The sequence below is a fragment of the Anopheles gambiae genome, chromosome 2, assembly GCF_943734735.2.
Source record: "Anopheles gambiae chromosome 2, idAnoGambNW_F1_1, whole genome shotgun sequence".
Taxonomy (NCBI): Eukaryota; Metazoa; Arthropoda; class Insecta; order Diptera; family Culicidae; genus Anopheles; species Anopheles gambiae.
This window is the reverse complement of record NC_064601.1, coordinates 19,855,838-19,872,466: the sequence shown is the minus strand read 5'-3', so window position 1 is coordinate 19,872,466 and position 16,629 is coordinate 19,855,838. Positions and strand designations below refer to the sequence as shown.

The 16,629-nt window shown below is 46.0% G+C and overlaps 1 protein-coding gene across 16 annotated transcripts in view; it reads right to left on the bottom strand.

The window, feature by feature from the left end:
- The window catches only part of LOC1273631 (uncharacterized), a 135,717-nt gene that overhangs the window by 74,428 nt on the left and 44,660 nt on the right, over positions 1 to 16,629 (bottom strand). For all 16 annotated transcript variants that reach the window (XM_061649188.1, XM_061649185.1, XM_061649198.1 and 13 more), the window contains one exon: positions 16,123 to 16,172. The gene's annotated coding sequence lies outside the window, so the exon portion shown is untranslated. The remainder of the gene's footprint in view (positions 1 to 16,122; positions 16,173 to 16,629) is intronic.

The following is a 16,629-nucleotide window of genomic DNA, read 5'->3' as shown; positions in this document are numbered from 1 at the left end:
CATGTAAATAAAAAGATATTTTGGATTAAAAGCATATTTATGTAAGCATGGATTGAAAGTAGTTTAAGCCAAGTTTAAATTAACGATCTAAAAATCATCCACACAAAAAACAATGATTAAGCTTGTTTCAACCAAAGCGGATTAGCAACCAGCTCGAGTGCACGTTACTGTACTGTGATTCTTTTGCATCGTATTTATAGCAATACATTATTTGCCCTGAAAAGTTGTGAATAGAACTAAAAATACAACACAACATAGGAAAAAAAACAGCTCCACCATTTTAGTTTTGCTCGCTTTTTATAATCAGACAAAATATGCGGCAAGCGAGAGCACCCAAAGCCATCAATTATTAAGCGCCACCATCAGGAAAATTGAATTTTTCTTGCAGCCGTGCCAAAACCCGGGCTGGTCGTGGACAAAGCCACGGGTAAGGGTAAGTGAAGCTTCAGATATATCCCTTAAGCCCATCGTGCCGGAAATACCGTACCGAGCGATCGGCGAAAGATATCAACACACAGCGGCTCCCAGTACCGGCACTACCCGGCAAATATCACCAGACCCCTTTTTTAGCTGGGGAAACTTCTAGCGCACATACATGCAGCTATGCATGCACAACGGGCACACGGGCATGGAAGATGGAAATTATTTTATCCCGATAACGATTATGGCATTCTAGGAAGGTCCTTACCGGGGTACCGCTAAGGGCAAACTTTCGCCAACCGTGCAATGTGTGTTTGTTTGTTGTAATATACAGTCTGCTTCTGCGTGTTGGGGAACCACCCGACCCTACCAACACACGCTGTAGTACGCCGGTGTATGTTTTGCCAGTGTATCCCACCTATCCAGGAAACTGGAAAAGCTGCGTACTTCAGTGTGCGCTACGTAACATACCGTAGACGGGAAACGGGCGGCTGTTTGAAGCAGAACACAAAAGGGAGCGGAGCAAAAAAACATTATAATAATATCATTTCCCAACCTCCCACAGCAGTCGCATGGCGTGGACCAAGATTTGCGTTTTCCAGTGCACACGGACCGGTTCCAGAGCTCGACGAAAGGAACGTTGCATCCCTCAGCTTGCCCTTTCGCCCCAGCCCAGCCTTTTTCCCCATTCCAGAATCCCAAAGTACCGCGAGTACTAAGCTATAAAGTATAAGCAACAACACTTTACTTCCTTACCATGCACGCTCAACGGATGGGTTACAGATGTACCGCAACCGGGGGTTATTCCACGCACACGCAAGCAGCACGAGCCACGAGTTGTGTGTGGCTGCAGCAGTGGCAGTAGTACTTCGCCATGTACAACCGTGAGAGATTATGCAACATATTGTCTAGATTAAGTCGCGGTTTGACCCGTGCTTCACGTGCTGCTTTCGTTACGTACCGCTGTGGGATGACGAGGAAAGCAATAAATGCTAGGACAACAAAAAAAAACTGTAGCTATCTTCAGCATTGCCACCATTGCGAGCGAGGATGTATGACGATATACTCCAAACTCTACCACACACACTCACACGAAATTTGCATACGTGCACGAGCAGAGACTCGGTAAAGCTCAGTTTTCTTTTTTACATTCCATCAACATGCCAATACGGCGGCTCCCGGTGTGCAATTGGGGAAAGAAAAACGATCCGCTGCAACACTCCACACATCGACGGATGTTGATGTTGGTGTCTGTAATCGCTTGTCACAACGGTGCCACGGTGGAAGTGGTCCAATAAAGCAATGTTTTTAGCCGTGCCATGTCAGTCCTTGGGGTCTTTTGAACTGGTGTAACGTGCAGCACAAAAAAAACAAGCTCCCGTTGAATTGAGTTTCACTGAGATTGGAAGGTTTATTTGTTTGTTCTGGAACTTCCAACGAAACACCGAACCATCTTCTTTGCTCTATCGGTTGAGTAAGCAGGTTGTTATGCTGCAGATTAACTGAATGTTGCGAAAAGTGGCCGTGTATCGTTGGATGTGCTATGTGGAGACGGAATATGTACCACTGAATAGTTTATTCACATCGTGATGGGGTGAAATTGTGCAAGGTATTACATTTCCAAGCGCAAAATGTTTCCTATGTTGTTCCCGGAATTAAAAACCTTTTCCGTTACAGCTCAGAAGGCTCAAAACGAAGAAAATAACACATTCTTTTACATTGATGTTGCAAATTTTATTCCAGATTATGGTCACAGTACAATTTACTAAGCATTCCCTGTCTGTCATACAATCGCGCAATGGCATATAACCCATTTTTATGGACATTTTTATTTACAGCTCCGAGTCGTGCCCTCGTTATGGGCTTAGCGCGCTCGATGTGCTAAGGCCGATTATTACGCTTTCATCGAAAATCGGGCCACAAACAGCATAAAAAACGAGGCAAAATAAATATGTCCACCTACCATCGAAATGAGTCGTTGGATTATTGCCTTCGTAAATAAATCGTAACCTGTAAAACCATGCATTCTACACGTCATTCTCTCTTGCTGCCCGTATGCTTGCTAGCGTATGCACATTTATCACCAGTTGATGGGAACAATATTTTCTCTCGGAAAATCGATGGAACACAGTGAACAACAGAAAAAATGTATAAAAAAATAGTTGAGAATGAAAACTCGTTTACACCATACACACGGTAAGGTGCTTTATCGCGTTAATACTGCAGATCCGCACCAACATGCGACAGGTGCGGTGTAAGGCACGCACGCATTGCCTGCACATGCACACACTACCACCGTCGGCGCTGCAAATTGCGCGCTGCAGTCAGGTGCAAGGGAACCCCTTCCCTACCACCACCTCTTTTTTTTTTGCTCGATGAATCGTAACGTCTATAATGCCCGGCGGTGAAGGCCATACCCAAAGTAAAACCGTGCGAAGTTTGTACACAACAAAGCAGACACAACAAAAAGCTGGGCCTGTTTGGCCGCACTGCAATTGCCAGTAAACGCCATAAACGACCGTTTTATGTGTGCACACCACCACCACCACCACCATGTGAAGGTCGTTCGAATGAATCACGTACGGAATGGATGGGCGAGAGTGCGTGTGTGATAGAAATGCGTTTTAACTCTTGAGCATAATTTACCAACGTGAGCCTTCTGATAACGGTCGTTTCAGTGTGCGTACCGAGCGCAGGCTCAAAATTGACCATTTTGTCTGGAAATTCATAGAACTGGTAAAATAAAATAGAGGACTTTTAGGTATGCAAAATCAAACGTCTATTACGCATGAAAGGGTTAATGCGCACTGTGACATAAATGCGAGCGCTAGCATAGCCATACACACTGGGCCGAGCGTTGGAGGGCGAGACCGTCATAAAGGGCTATCAAATTTGACCACCTCAGTGCGACTGGCGCAACATCGAACGGTGCGCCATGCAATTGCGTCCGACAGCAACGAGCCGTTCCACAAAAACACTTCACCAAGCCAACCGCAACAAGGCAAACGCACGGGTGGCCGAATGCACATCAATGCCATTAATGGATATTTGCCACAGCTTACACAACACGAATGGCGCACGAGGCGCGCCAGGATCAATGGGAATTTTGTAGTGGCTTTTGAGGCGAACCCATCGCTACCTGGCAATCCCGTTGCAGGCTTTACCCCAGAGAAATTTTCAGGAATTAATCTGTCCCCAAATGGGACAAACACTACGTAAGTCTATTACGATCAGCAGCAAAAGGCGTGCACTTGTGCTTTTGTTTAGTTTTTGGTAGCGACAGGACATCGTTTGGGGATTTCCAAAGCAAAATACGGAATTGACCAGGTATGAATGTAAGATACGGGACCAGGACTGCTCTACAATGCAGGCACCACTTGGTGCAGTTTGTTTTTGCATCCGGTTTAGAAGGAATACAGTTCTAACGCAGAGAGGACTAACGAAACCCTGTTAATTTCATGTTACTATATTTATTATACTATATGATTTAATTAAATGCTAAAGGTTACACATTACGATACACATTAAGGAATGAAACTGATCCACTTAATTGTTTGAATCAAACGCCATCGCTACCACTGCTCGCACGCACGACCAGCGTTGAGCCGTTTGTCCCAGGCCGAGCAAAACCACAATCGTCCCGCGGGCGTGCAAAAACCACAAATGAGCCGGGTGTGCATTGAGCTGCCGCTAAACACCAAAACTTGCCGATGAAATGTAATCTGATGCAAGTGCACACCGCACACAAAGCCTGCGTTGAGCGTATGCGTTTGCGGCCATGCGGGGCTGTCAGAAGGATGCCACAAAGCTGACCCTGCATGAATGCTCCCTTGGTGCCACGGGAAGGTCCGATGGCACCATTTGCTTCTGAAGCCATCTACAATCCACATCTACCGGCTACAATGACACTAATATGGTAAGTAGTGTTTGATGTGCAATTATAACGTTAACTTCAAAGATGAAACGCCTTTTGTTTAACTCGTTTAGGTTGAAAATGTGTAAACAGTTAACCGAGCATGTGGAAGTTTATGTGACAATGAAATAGGGAATGAATAATTATCCATCTTTACCTTTGACAGCCTTGTTTAATTTTGGGATTATCAAGCATTTTATATTTTATCAAGCGCCCTGCCTAGATCTATAAAATGGAACAAATATTAATATTCAATTACTGTGCGGTATTGTTTTTGTTTCACGAACAATAAGCCATCTAAATATGAGACTAAGATAATCTATTTCGTATCACCACCACCGGATGCAAACAAACCATGTTGCTGAACCGTAGCTCACAGATCACAAGTCAATGCCGTGCCTCCCAACACCCCTTAGTAGCTCGCAGGCGATGCGTTGTAATGTTTCCTGCTCTCTTAACGGCACACCTGTGCTGGAATGCCCATTTCTCCAGGCATGGGTTGTGCAAAGCGGGAAAAGGTAAGCTACTTCAGCTAGCGGTCAAATTGAGCAGCCATCTTCGGTCCGTTGGTAGCACGGTTCGAAAGCCAGATCCACGGGCCAAACACGGGCAGCCTGCTGAGCACCACCACCAGGCAAGAGCCATAACACCGGACCGGTGCCGCTGCAACATCACACACCGCGGGGCATCATCGGATGGTTGTGCTTGCTCATCATAAATCACCTTCGCTATCAGACCCAACCCGGTTGAGCCCATTACTTTCAAGCCTGGTTGCGGGCTGGCATGCTGGCTACCGTGTGCCGGTTATAAGAGCAACGGGTTCCCTCTCTTGATAGTACCCACCCACTCCTGCCGGCGTTCCCGGCTAACAGGCCCCTCGGGGTGATTAGCTGCGAAACGAAGCGAGCGCTTCGAGATTCGGCGCAGGGGCACAAACGTATCGCACAATAACGATGTACAACTGCTGCTTGCACTGGAGTCGCATCAGAATAGAACCGTGCTCGGAGGGAGAGGAATTAAAATTCAACACCGGCCCAATTCTAACATTCGATATGCGAGATGAAATTACATGACCGGCGGACAGAACCGGCACTCTTCGCTCGCGGCCGACACGGCGCGGCGTCGATTGATAAGCTTCCACCGGGCGCAAATGTATGATGGTATGTGCACGTTCACACGGTTTCCCGATGATGGGAAATGTTCATTAATCAGCAAACAACAAAGATACGCGAACCTTCATCATTCGTCATGCCCGATTGGATACAATCGTTCGCTACACACCTTGGCACTACTGGACACACAGTTTCACCGTTCGCTGCACATCTCATCACCGGGAGGGCAGCAGTTTGTCCAACGCGGCACGAACCCAATGGGGAGGAAGTAGCTTGCTGTGTAGATAAACTCACCACACCCCGCGCTCTCCGTTCGATAACGAGCAGCTCCCGTGTCTCGGGGGCGCAGCAAGTAATATGCTTCCGTTGCCTAACATTTTCTACTGCATTGCGGCACCGACACCGAGGGGCAGAAAAGTTGCTCTATTCGCTTCGGTATGCTTGCCGACCAGGAAATGTGTGCTTGTTAGTGTGTGTGTGTGTGTGTGCAAGTGTAAGTGTATGAAGGCGAGGTGAAGGTTTGTTTGTGTGTTTTTTTTTGTTCGCTACTACCATCAGCTGGAGAGCTTCTTTGTGACCATATTCAACACACAAAAACACACACCAGAAATGCCGGGAGCAACAAACAACGAATACCGAATACGATAGGTGGATTAGAATGAGCATCCAAGAATGTGTGATCCCGTGTAAGAGGATGCTTTTCACCGTAGTATTTCATTTTTACCTTCCCTCCTGCCGGCGATGAACGGGGCGCAGGGATTACGTACTCGTGACATCACACAAGAAATTGATGAAATTACGCAAAAGAAAAAGAAGAGCCCAAATGAAGTCTGCCAAAAGCCCTCAGGATATAGGCGTAATGGAGGAGCTCTTACCCACATTCGTCCAGCTCACAACGAGGACAGTGAGATAAATGTACTGCCATGTACATACATTTTTTTCGGGATACGCCTTCACTCCAGCCATAACGAGCTACTACTGCTGCTACTACTCCGTTACGGTAAAGCTAGTTGAACGCCATGTTCACTCTCTCAAGGAGCAGATAGAGAGAAACGGGAAATAAGCTAGCGTTACACAAACGCACACAAACCACCTAACTAGCGAGTGTTGGAGTGGCAACAATCCAACCTAAAAAAAAAAAGGAACAAACCCCAATCGAGAACCTCACGAAGAAAAAGGCGCTTCCGGCTGGCTAGTAATATTCAATTTATGCATGCAATCAACACGGCGCTTGTGTGTGTGTGCGTGTGTATGTACGTAGCAAATGGCGTACCGCCCATTGCTGCATCCTTAGACGTTCCCTTTTCGCAGCAGCGACTGACTCTCCCGCCCCTCACGGTTCGGCCTTTTGTGGTTTAGTTGCACCGTTTGGTTCGGTGGTTCACGGCGTGGCTTAAAGTGGAGCGTAATAAATTATCCTTACCTAGCCACTGCCGCCGCCGCCCTAGCACGCTGCCACGATTTCTCGCTGGCCAGCAAACTGTCCGGTTGAATAGGTTCTCGCATCACAGGCACAGTACCAAGCTCGTCCAACAGTTTGCGTCCACCGGGGACGGCTGGCGGAAGTACGGTACGGTGGTAGCAGCTTTTATTTATTCACTCATGCATATATGCACAGCCCCGAATGTGCAGCATCAGAGCACACTACGTAAGGGGAGTAAGCAGGGCGAGGGGTGAAATGTTTTTTTTTTCTTGCCACCCAAACTCTGAACTCCACACGCTAGTTAGAATTTCTGAATGATGTGTTTCCCGTGCTTCTTATTCCATCATCGGCAGGAGCTGCAGCGGCAGCACTTCCACCGCTCCCGACTCTCCTTTAATGCACACCTACACACCATTTGGCTACTGGCAACATGCCGGTTTGCCTTTTGCCTGGACTGCTGGAGTTTCGGCGTCCAGGCCAGTGAAACTTTGTTGATCCTCGTTCACGCGCGCACCATCGCATTGGACGGCATCATGGACGGACTTTAGCATAAAATATGAAGAAAGCTCGGAAATTAACGTTTACTGCTGCTGCTGCTGCTACTGCTACACTGCACGTGTACGAGCGACGCATCGGGGCCCAGAGTTGGTCATGATTTATCATGCCGAGTGCAGTGCGGAAGTGAGCGAGTGGGTTTGCCGGTGCGCTAAGGATTGCTGCTCCCACCGTTGTGGGAATGTATTGATGGAACACAGGATGGGTGGTTTGACAGTGCAGGCAGCGCAGAGCCAAGCACACAGGACAGGGGGCTCGGGGGCTATAAATACGCAAACACGGTGGTAAAACACTTTTGTCCACAGGAAATGGGTGTATGCACGAGTGGTAAGCGTGCATGTGTATCAATCTGCGGTCTATGGGGAGGGGTGTTGCGGCCCACGGCATTCGGTTGAATGTTTATTTACTGCGTGTAGCCATTAATTTAGCAAGCCAACAAACAAATAAAACCTACTGGTGCAACAGACTTACCGTTCTTAGCAAAGCCTATGCACACGTTGCATTCCCTTGCAAGGAAGAGAACAATGAAAATTACAGCAACATATAACCAACTTTTTGCAATATTTTTCCAATAATTCCAATAATTTTCAATGAGCATTTAATTGTTCAAAAAGTTATAATTGCTTTAGTATGCTACTCTACAGTGCTACCAGTAGACCCTAATTAGTTCGCATTTTTGCTATGTTTTCAAAAGATGCTAAATCAGTTTTTAAAACATGTAACATCCTGGTAAGCTTCTTTTCATCGAATTCGTCCAACGCTTTTAAAATAGCAACTTTGAAATTACCAATATAGGGGCCCTTCACGATTCTAGTCAGTTTTTTGTATAGAGTTTGACAGTTGCAGGCTGAAACCCATGTAAACACTCCATACAAAACCACACAAAAAACTAGCCTGCAATTTTCAGTCTACTTTTATCCTAGCCTCAAAACTACAATTAGATTCGAGTACCTGCTCGAAAACACGGTTTTGTTTACATTTATCCCAAGGTGCATTAAAGAGATCAGGTGGTGGAATCTGGAATCAAAGTGTATGTAGTCCAGGTGGTCTCATAGTATGTTTTTTAAAACTAAATTTTAATATCACTTTTTGACAGGATGGGTGAAAATTTTTGTTCAAACAAGCTTTCTTGAGGCTTGACGAATACTCAAAACACTCTTAAAATCTTTATTTAGAAGCAGAAGTGATAAAAATCAGCCTTCTAAATTCATACACCTTGGGATAAGCACACCTGTATATTATACTCACTTTGATAGCTGCTCGAAAACTGCTATACAATGCAAACAGCTGACAGACTGAAATTTCAGCCTACGAACTTAAAACTGAAAGGGCTCCATAATTGGCAGGCATTACTAGCATGCATTGTAACATGCGTTACAAGCATCATTTAGTATTGCTGGCATTTAAATCAACATCGGAGGAGTTTTAATAAGTTCTATTCGATAGTATGAGATAAACAAATAAACGAAGACGTTTCAAAAGTAATGGATCAGAGGTGACAATGGCAAAATTAGCGAACAGATATTTTGTTTGTTAGTTGTAGCATATACCGAGAAAGTCTTTACCAGGAGAACAGTTACTCCAGAATCTGTTTGGTGTAATGATATCTAAAAATATGTCAGAATCCTTTCTAACAAACACAAACTCGCATACTGACATAGTATGATATGGTATTTATAAAATCAGGCCAATGATTGAGAACTGACTTTGACTAAGCGCACAGCAAAAGCATTGCAATAGAGGAGAAGAAAAAAAAGTCCTATCAAACCATCTCTCCAATTGACAGCAAACGCATTACGCTCCATCACTCTCGCCTCTGACTACACGCCGCCATCGTAATCGGTGGACAGTTCTTGAGCAATAGGCAATTCTGTCCTCGTTCCTTATCTGTAAATTGATACAGATCGTGTACCACACTCTGCACTTTAATCGAACGAAATTGAATCGAATGCATTCTTATCAGTGTGCATCCCTCGAGCAGCGTGTCACAACTGTGTCAACACAGATAACACTCACGCATCGGTGCCGTTGTCTACCTGCCGCTACACAGCCGCCATAAAGATAAGTGTAGCCCCCGGGCAGCACAGAAAGCCATATTGAGGCCGTGTTTGATAGGTGCTGTTATTGAGAAAATCCTACCCCGCAAGCGTCTTTATGGATAACAGAAAAACGTATCCACAAAGGTGTTTGTGTACATGGGAATAGGAAGTAGGAGAGCGAGGCTTCAAAATTACCACCGGCATATTGAGCACATTGACATCGGATAAGAACAGCTAATGGATGGATGGGTGGGAATGACATTTACGGACACGTGTCCCAAACCAGCACCTATTTTTATCGAAAACGCTCCCGTTAAGCCTACGCGTTAACGCAGCCCCTTATGGAGCTTCAGGTGCTTCGGGGCATTTCCGCACATACACACACACATACACACACACATATACCGAAACGTGACCTGTTTACTTCAACTGTGCTGTGTGCTTCAAACAGACGAAAAAAGGCTCCCGGAATCTTCAAACGTCTGCGCGCACAAACATGACTGTTGATCACAGCAAACAACTTACACCCACACTCGAATAATCAATCCCGAGCTATTGGCGGGTGGAGCTGTGTTACACACGGGGGGAGAAGAAATAACACAAGCGAAACCGAACAGAGCACAAGTCCAGCACCGCATCCGGCAGGACACCATAAAGCTATCCGGGAAAAAGATATTGCTGACGTACGCGAGGTACAACCCGTCTTTGAAGACGCGCGCTGCGTTTCAACAGACAATCCCAGCATCAAGCGAAATTGGTAGATGAGCTACGGGCAACACCTCTGGACAATTGGTTTCTATTTATTTTTTGTCCCTTTCCCAACCTGTAATTTATCCACATTCAACATCCGCCCTTGTCGTTCCTCACGGGTCATCGCTCGTCTATCCAGTTAAAGTGTTTCCGCCAAGCTACCCGCTCTCCTTAATGGCCGTCCCGTGTTACCTTTAATGCTACGTCTGCACAAAAAAAGAATACAAAAATGTTCAGAGTAGCAACAGCATTATCCCACGCAGTCGCGACTTTCGGGCCGCCAGCCTTCTCGTCAACACTGGGTCGCGATACGTCCTCCACAGGCTGCAGACTCTCCTCCGCTCGGTGGCAAACCATAAATTGACCGTAAATTCTGGCCAGGGTAGCGTCGTGTGCCAGAAAATTAACGACCCGAGCATGACTTTATGTTTATACACATCGTCGAATCGGAGGCGGGAGCCAAAAGGGCACACGCATCACACTTGCACGATGAAAGTGTTGACACGAGTTGTTCAGTGCATTTGCTTTCATTTACCTTCGCTGAAAGGACGAAAAGGATCCGTTCTTTGTACGCGTCAAACGTAGCGAAAAAAATGACAGCCTGGTGGGGAGGCTTATGTTCGGACAACTCAGTTGCACCCCCTGCCAGCTGATGGCTTACTTTTCCGATTATCATACACTCCCCGCTGGCGGAATGAAAACAGCAACGGAAAATAAGTCCCCCTGAAGGTCCTCCTTTCCGGTGCCTCACTTCCACCGGTGTCATCTTAGATAATGTGAAACTTTTAACTAGCTTTTTGCAGACACACACAAGGGGAAAACAAACCACTATCGCAAACCGCGGACGGTCTTTCATCACAAAGTGAGTCGGCTGTTAGGCTTTAGATTATGATCGTCTCGGTGGGAAACAGCAAAGCTTTTCTTGTGCCTGCTTTCCGGTATGATCAAGATGGCGGTGAAATTAACTTGATGGTAAATATTTTACTTCAACGCTGTTTCTCCGTTTTCCATGCGTTTCAAGTTCAACTTATGCTTCTTATGCTTCAAGCTTCATTTTTTCACTTTATTGCTCGTGTCCTAGTTTTCTTCCTAGTCTCAGTGTGTATGTGTGGTATATGTTGCTACATACACAATCTAATTTACCTATTTCATGGGGTTTTTTACGTCATTCCCCATTCGCTAAACTTGTATAAAAATAACGTAAAAGAAAACCTGATTACTGACTTTTTCCTTCCGCTTTCCGTCCGCAGTGCTGGTCCCGAAATGAAAAGAGTTTCGAACCGAGTGACGCAAGGCAAGTGCCGTGGTTCCGCCGCGTCTCGTGCAGAACTTTTTGATTGGATTTGAAATTTCTTTTCTGCGTGATAAGACGCGCCCAGGCAGTACTTTCATTTTGACGCGCGATGACACGCGCGAAAGGCTTCGGAGACGCAAAGTCAAATCAAAACGATGCCCGGGTGAAAAGGGAGCAAAACATAATGCCCACAAACTGTTACGGTAATCAACGGGCTGCTACCAACATACGCAAGCAGCTAGCGGAGGGATACCATCATACGGCTTTACCACAAACTCACCTGTGCTAGTGTGCGCCTAGCAACACTCACCAGCAAACAAACCTTGGTAAAGAAAATACACTACAAATAGAGTCAACAGAGGGAGCAAAAACTTGAAGCTTTTAGGGAAACTTTAAACAAAGGAGAAAAACAGAAACATCCCTCAGTTGCGTGTGACTTGGCCGACGTCGCTCGCCTATCACTATCGGATTTAGCTGCACTTTTCAAAGCATCAAAGCCCCCTATACACAAGACGTTGTTCAAAGACACATTCCCCGAACGAGCGTATCGGAGGTGCGGTGAACGGCAGCAGCGCACAACTTGGCGCTACGCGAAAGTTAGACAAACACGATTTAATCACCGAAACAACGGGCGAAACTATTGACAAAACAAGCTCGCGCTCTTTCCGTCATTGCCACACGCCAAGGCACGTTCGCTGCACACGCAAACACACACACACAGACAGGTGGCAGATACCTCTCTAAGCCGCTTCCACCCATCGTGGTGGTTCCCGGGCGGGCGGTGTGGTTTTATAGTGCCTGGTGGTCTAGTGATTGTGGCCTTCGGGAAAAAAACGCTACCATTGGAAGCCCCAAACCCCCACGGCCACTGCGGCACAAAAAGTCAACGTAGGAAAAGGCATTTATTAATTTACCACCATCCGCCATCGGGCCCACACACCAGCCGCTTCGTGGGGAAGTTACACAGGGCCCGATCTGGTGGACGCGCGCGCTCGCACCGTAAATTATAATTATAGCCATTTCTATCCGATTTAATAAAAAGCAAACGAAACGATTGAAAGCCGGGTGTGTGGGGGGGACATGGGAGAAAGTGCAGTGAAACCAGGTTCGTCGTTTGTGTAAAGTTTTATGAATTGCCGGTTGAACCGTTTACGACCGTCGCCCGCCAGCACACACGCGTGCGGTTCATGGAAAATGCATATAATCATATATTTACGAGCCAAAAACTATCACCATAACACTCTGTGTGGTAGTGTGTATGGGTTTGTATGGCAGTACAATTAAAACGCTGCTTACACCGTTATGATATTGCCGTAATTTCACACAAAATTTCATCGATTGTTTGGCGTTTAAGATTTGCTAATGGCCGCATTAAAATTAATTGCGTACTTGGGAAAGTCAACCATTGGTACGGTTTCATACCACCAGCCATGTGGAGGCGTGATAAAGCTTGGCACAAAAAAAAAACTACTGATAGAATATTTGATGTGATATAAAAATGGATCGATTTCCAGGAAAAATGGAAAGATAGAGAATGATTATTAAACAAATGAATTTCTCTAGAAAGCTATAATTATTATTCCGCCTCATTTGGGTTCATCGATTGAAATAAAGTTCAAATTTTCTACCATTTTCTTCTTTTTGTCCAATCACTTCACACCGATAATTTTTCGATCGATCACGGTATTTTTAGAACGAAAAAAAAAGATGATAACCATATAGCTGCGAACGGAATAATATGCTTTATAAATTAAGTTTCATGAATTTCTACCAAATTAATAAAATATCGTTCTGCTTCCTTTCGCCAACTAATCAAATCTTAAGCTCAAATAAATGTACTCCTAATCCTCCATCCTCCGTGACTGCACATGAAGACAGTTACTAATCATAGCACCAGCAATGACAAGAACCACGAAAACAACAAGCCCTTGTGTATCAGTTGATCGCCAATCGCCCATCTCCATTTCGTCCAACCATTTCACCACCCACCCACGGGACTCATCCGTGGATGGAACTCAACCAGGCACCGGAAAACAAAAGCATTGCAATCTTGATCGGTGGGAGTAATTAATGGTACGTCAATTAACCGCCCGAGCGTCCCCGGTTCCGGGCGCAAAGGAGTATAGACCATGGCGCCAGCCGGGCGCAAATCTAATTCATTTTATCTATCCATGTCGCTCTGCAAAAACTTCCTCATACCTCGTCGTCAGAGTGAATCTGGGTTTTCCGAAAAAAATAAAACAACCACAAACAACACAAAACACTTCAAACGCAAGCAATAGAAAAATTCAGGACAAAATAAAAGGGATAAAACATACACAAACACACTGCTCGAGTAAGATTATCCCAACCCCGCTCGATGGTATTGGATGGCGCTCGGGCGTGTTTGCGGGCACGGGAGTCACTGGCGTGCAGCAATGGGGAAATGAAAGCACATCCTTCGGGCCCCCTACTGCTGCCGCCTTTTCCGACGGGTAAACAATGGCAAAATCAGACACAACGAAAGCACACTCCACTCCAACTACTGGCTGTCGGAACACAAAACAGTCAATCTGTCATTGCTTTGGCAAACATTTATCGGTATGAATGAATCGATTTTGCGTTCAATTTGGTTTCTGGCGTTGTGTTTCCTCGCGCTTCTTTCTTACGCGCGTGATTTGTTTTGCTTGCGAATCTTCCCCCGAACGGGGAAAACGTGAACGCGAACGCAATGGGACCCCACTGCGATGGGCTGAGGAAGACAAAAATAAATAATAAAATTAAGATTGAATTTGCGCTGCGGCACCGAAACGCTAAGCATACCCAAGGCGAGGCAAAAAGTCAGCAACAGCAGCAGCAACTCGCCGGCAGTACTGAATGCTGCGCGAGTAATACTCTGCTCTACTACCGGCTTGGAAGCGTACCCGACTCTCTATCACTTCAATGTTTGTATCCTTCGCCCGATTCGACTAAGAACACGCGCTTAGCCGACATCAATTTTTCACCCACGCTGCTCGCCGTCCCCCAGTGTAAACCATTACTACCTGCTGCCCCGTCGGCTGTCATCGGCTGTCAGTGCTTTCTCGCTTAACAAAGCGTCAATCTCGCCTTCCGAAAGATTTTTTTCCCCCGATTGAAGCAATCGGGTGTATGAGGGCTGATTTTCCCCCCAACTTTTCTGGATCGATCTCTCTCTCTCTCTCGCTCTAGGGAAAATGCTTTCTGCTGTGTGTTCCAAAATTTCATCGAACCAAACTCGGAGGTGGCTCAGCAGCAGCATCACCGAGGATAGACCGAGTCAAGGACGAGCCAAGTGGAGAAACGAAAATTTCGATAGCATTAGCACACGCTATACACACGGGGGTGCTGCAGCTACTAAGCCGTCCACCACACCACGCCGGTGTTGGTGAATATGTTGGCAAGATGGGGGAGAATTTGTCGTCCCATTTTTACGGCTTATTTTTCTATTCTTCTCCGTAAAAAGCCTCCGAAAACGCTCACCGAGGACGCCAACCGGTGGGAGAGGACATGGTTGGTGGTTCGGGATAAACAGTTTTGTATACCGCCTGTTTCGCTTTTCTTCCCACTCTATTCCTCTCTCTCTCTCTCTCCTTCTTGCTCACGAACAAATTCTAAGAAAGAAACATGAAAAAAGGATGATGTGTTCCGATTCATTTCTCAACCGTATTCAGGCAAAAGATTTTTCGCACAAATCCTCCCGAGACTCCGGGCAAGAAGGAGGAATGAGGATGAGAAGGGGAAAAGAGGACATCCTTGATGCTTCTCATCACCCGGGGGCTACTAAAAACCGGCACTAGAATCCAACTAACAACCAAACCAACGTACACAATCGAGCTCGTGTCATTTCGAACGAATCGCCCGCCCGGCACTCTCGCCGGTATGTGAATGGGGCGCCCCATTTCCACCAGCGAATGGAAGGCGATTTACATTTTTGTTGTTTATTTCTTACTTTTCCTAGCTCCACGGTGCTCACATCATCCACCAATGTGTCCCCGTGAAGCACACACACACACACAGACAACGATTCGCTGTTAAGGCGTGTGTGTGACCGGAAAAAAAACGCTGGCTCCTCTATGGTGGACTCTCTGGTGGGTCGCGTTTGATCAGTTCGCGGTGGGGCCAGGTGTGGACACCTTTCACACTGCCCCCTTGCGACAAACAAGACCTCGCCGAAACGATGGCTGGAATGGAGTTTTAGGTGAAATTGATTTTCGATAAATGCCGTGTCCTGGGCGCCGAGCGAACACCGCCTGCCCACAGCGGAGAGGAAACGGCGACCGGTGAGAAATCGATTTGAAGATGTGTGCTTTGGTGTAAGCTTCGGATTGTTTGCTGCCGTGCTGCGCCGTGATCCTTTCAAATCACTTTCACTTTCGGCTTTTCTTGCTTTTTTTCTAACTCTACTGTTGCCTTCCCTTTTGTCCGCGCCAGGTGACACAGGTGTTAAATGTATGGGAAGGAATGAAGTGCTTAACTCACGCCAAATGTATTGCAGAAAATGGAATTGAATTCGGTTCGCTTGGGGGAAAACCATTACACGTCCCAGGGCAATGGCTCCCTTAGTGTCCCGTTTGCTAATGCGAAAGGACGATGAGTTTGCTGGTAACTGGTCATACCTTTTAAAGTCGTTGGTCTGCGATGACGCACGTCTTAGAAGCACTATGGTCTGGAAAAGAGAGAAGAGAAAAGAAACATTCATGTGAGACGACATTATAACAAGTATTTGAGGGTGAAGGTAATATGAAACGCAATCCCTTAGCAAGGCTTATTCTTGTTTATGTGACAATGTAAGTCAGAACAGAGACAGTTTATGTGTCGCTGGCATTGCTGTACAGTACAATCGCAATTGCAATACTTTATGCTACGAAAACAGAGATTTTCAGTGGAAAGTTATTAAGCCGCTTCGAAAAATGTACATTTTTACAACAACCGAAACATTAAAATACATCCAATCCTTTTATTGGCTTTTGATACTGACAGGAGCTTTGGTTTGGAAGGGAAACCACGACCCCGAAACGTCCCCGAAAACGTGTGAAAATAAACGGCCTACCAACGATAAGCCAACAGCAGAAGAACGATATCCTCTAACAGTTGAAACGTGAATAAACAAAAAAAAAAACCCT